This window comes from Octodon degus, unplaced genomic scaffold (genome assembly GCF_000260255.1).
Source record: "Octodon degus isolate 3935 unplaced genomic scaffold, OctDeg1.0 scaffold00005, whole genome shotgun sequence".
Taxonomy (NCBI): Eukaryota; Metazoa; Chordata; class Mammalia; order Rodentia; family Octodontidae; genus Octodon; species Octodon degus.
The window spans coordinates 18538779-18542323 of record NW_004524581.1 but is presented as its reverse complement, the minus strand read 5'-3'; positions in this window follow the sequence as shown (position 1 = coordinate 18542323).

Genomic DNA, 3545 nt, shown 5'->3' with positions numbered 1-3545 from the left:
CTAAACAAATTTTTAAAAAACAAAGAAAGAAGGTAGTTTTTGTTTTGTTTTTTTTTTAAATCAATGCTTTCAGATTAAGCATTGTCCTCTCCCCACCCGAGCCTCCTGCACTGTCACTTTCCCTGGCTGTCTCTTGCCAGCCCCCCTCCCCCACCCTCTGTGCAGAGAGGAGCTGGTCTTGCAGCCACCACAGAGGGGCTCCCCAGCCCCGCTCTTCCCGGTGGCCCTGGAAACACTTGCTTGTGCCAAAAGCAGAAGACAAGAAAGCTTTGTGCAGCTCCAGCCTCCCAGCCACTCTGGCTTCTCCAGTTGGACTGCCCCTCTGCCCACAGAGAGAGGGCCACCCCCCTGTCCTGTTGCCCTTGGCCCCTTGCCCTTGGGCATCAGTGAGGAGAGCAAGCCCTGCAACTGGCTGCCCTGTGTTCCCCCAGCAAAATGGCCTCAGCAGCCCAGGCACGCGTTGCAGCACTGCCTATGGGGGCGGCCTGCAGCCCCAAAGCAGAGCAGGGCTGCGGTACATGGGGTTTTGCTACCTGACTTCTGACCTCAGATCTGCAACCTCGGAACAAATACAGTTTATTTGGAAAATGGGGGTAAAGAAAGATACTGGGGTGGCCAGGGAGATGGCTCAGTAGAATAATCACTTGCCTGGCAAACGCAGGGGCCTGAGTTCAATCCCCAGTTCTGAAAAAAAAAAAAAAAAAAAAGGAAAGCTACTGGGTAGGTTTACTAGTGCAAGGATTAAATGAGATAAAGTACAGCAGAGCCTTAGGACAACAGCAAGTTCAAGAAAGACAGCAAATGACTGAATGATAAGTGAGAAATTCAAGCACCCAGGCCCAAGCCTGTTGTCCCTGCTACTCAGGAGGGTGAAGCAGGAGGATCACTTGAGCTCAGGAGTTCAACAGCCCGAGCAACACAGGAAAAATACACTTTTTTAAAAAAAAATGTATTTGATACAGGGTCTGTCTCACTACTCAGTTCAGACTGCGTAGTGATCCTCCTGTTTTCAGCCTCCCCAGCCCTGGGATTATAGGGTATGTGCCACCACGCCCAGACTCAGTGATTAGTTCAGTGTACCCAGGGGCAGGGCTGGTGCAGCATCTGGTGCTGGGGATCAAACCCCCAATCCTGGTCCCTGCGCTTGCCTAAGCAGGCACTTAGTCCACTAAGCGATCTCACTGCCCGAGAACACACTTTTTAAAAATATGATGATCCTCATCATCCCTAGGCTGGCTGCCCCAGAGCATCCTGAGGCCTGGGGTATAGTCGGCCCATTCCACTGCTTCCCCCACAAGTGCCCGTCTCCTCTACTTTGACGCCATTGTTCATTTCTAACAAATGGTGGAGTGAGCCCTAGTAACTGGGTCCTTAGTATCTTTGTGCCCAAAAAATTTCTCTTACATGTTTGGGCTGCTTTGTGTTGGTGAGGAAATAAGCTGATTTCCAAACACTTGGTATTTAGTACAGGGTCTAGAGGGTCTCGCTATGTAGATCAGACACGTAGTGATCCACCTGTGTTTTGCCGCCCACCAGCTTGGGTTACAGGTATGCACCACCACACCCAGTCTCAATGACCATCTCAGCATGCCCATGGTGCGGGACTGGCATGGCACGCCCGGCGTTGAACCCTGGCTGGTGCATCTGCCTAAGCAGGTGCTTTAATCCGCTGAGCTATTTGGCCGGCCCTCAACTGGATTTTCTAAAAAGCAATAAATCCTTTTACTACTCACAATATTTTGTTTCCTTCCCAATATCTCTGCTGTTGATCTGTGCCTCGTAATGGACTCTTAGCTGAAGGAGACTTTACCTCCTCCTGGGTTTAATAAAGAATTCAAAGCTGGGTGTGGTAATGCCAGCAGTCGAGAGGCTGAGAGAGGAGGATGCTCTTTAATTAGAGGCCAGCCTGAGCTACATAGTGAGTTCAAGGCCAGCCTGGACTACATAGCAAGATACTGTCTCAAAAAAGAAAACAATGATAATAGAAAGAGAGGGGGAGGGAGGAAGGGAGGGGGAGGGAGGGGGAGGGAGAGAGGAAAGGGAGGGAGAGGGGGAGGAGGGAGAGAGGGGAGGAGGGAGAGAGGGGAGGAGGGAAAGAGGGAGGGGAGGGAGAGAGAGAGAGAGAGAGAGAGAGAGAGAGAGAGAGAGAGAGAGAGAATGATAATGAATTCAGACCAGGCATGGTGGCTCATACTTGTAGTCCCAACACTAAAGAAGCTGAGGCAGGAGGATTCTTGTGAGTTTGAGACCAGTGCAGACTACAAAGTGAGCTCAAGACCAGCCTGAACTGCAGAGAAAGACCCTGTCTCAAAAAAAAAAAAAAGACAAAGAAAAGATTTCACTTGTCTTTGGGCACGGTGACGCACACCTGTAATCACAGCAGCTCTGCAGCCTGAGGCTGGAGAATCTCAAACCCAAGCCCAGCCTAGGCACTTTAGGGAAACCCTGCCTTTGGCATGTCCATAAAGCATATGCCCTCCACTTCCCTGACTGCGCTTCAGGAATCTGGCCTTTCAGAGCCACATAAATGTGCCCGTGTGCGTGACGCATTCACAGTCGCCCTGGCTCCCACCAGCCGGTGTCCAGCTCCCGGGAGCAGCGGGAGAGAAGGGCGAGGGGGTCTCCGCGCAGGGCAGACACGCAGCCTGCACACCAGAGATGAATCGCCCAGAAGGCACGGGCTGCAGACGCTGTGGGCAGCAGTGCGCCCGCTGCTGGAGGGGCGGAGACACCTCATGTACAGACCAGGGATCTTACCAGAAGAGCACTGAATTTCCGGTTTGCAAACGCCCCTTCCAGCGTCTGGTGCGAGAGATCGCTCAGACCTTAAAGCACACCGAAGGGGGAAAGAAAAAACATTGATTGCGTTGACGCTTTCACAGTGCGGCTTGTGCTTTCCAAGAGGCGCGTGAGGCCGACCTAGTTGGCCTTTCGAGTGGCGTCAAACCAGACGCGTGGCAATCATGTTAGAAGACACCCACATACACCCGGGGCGTGCAGAAAGTGCTGAAAGCCCGCTGCGGGTCTCCAGGGAACCCAGAACTCAGGGTTAAAGCCTGGCTAGCGTGCACCTGGCCCTGGCTTCCAGCCGCCAGCTCTGCACAACACAAGACACGTTTCCCTTTGCCTGCTGTTGGTGGTCCTTGTGTGGAGAAGACCCTAAACATGTGACTGTAAGGAGAACAACGGGGCAAATAAATCAGCAGTTTTTCTTCATTCTCATTTGGATGTGAATTTTTATTCGTTAATATAAATGTACAGGTATGAAGCGTTAATGCAAATCAAAAGATTTTAGTGACCAGGCTTTAGCAATTCAACATTATAACAATTAAAGTCTCTTAAATATTTCTGGGGTTTTTATTTAATTTTGGATGTGTGGTGGTGGTGGTGGTGGTGGTTTGTGCTGGGCATGCAACTCAGGGTTTGTTTATTTATTTTTGTATTTTTTTTAATTTTATTGAAAAATAAATATGAATGAGACCGTTTCAAAGCTGATTAATAGGGGTCAGGGAGATAGCTCAGTGGAATAAGCGCTTCCCTGGCAA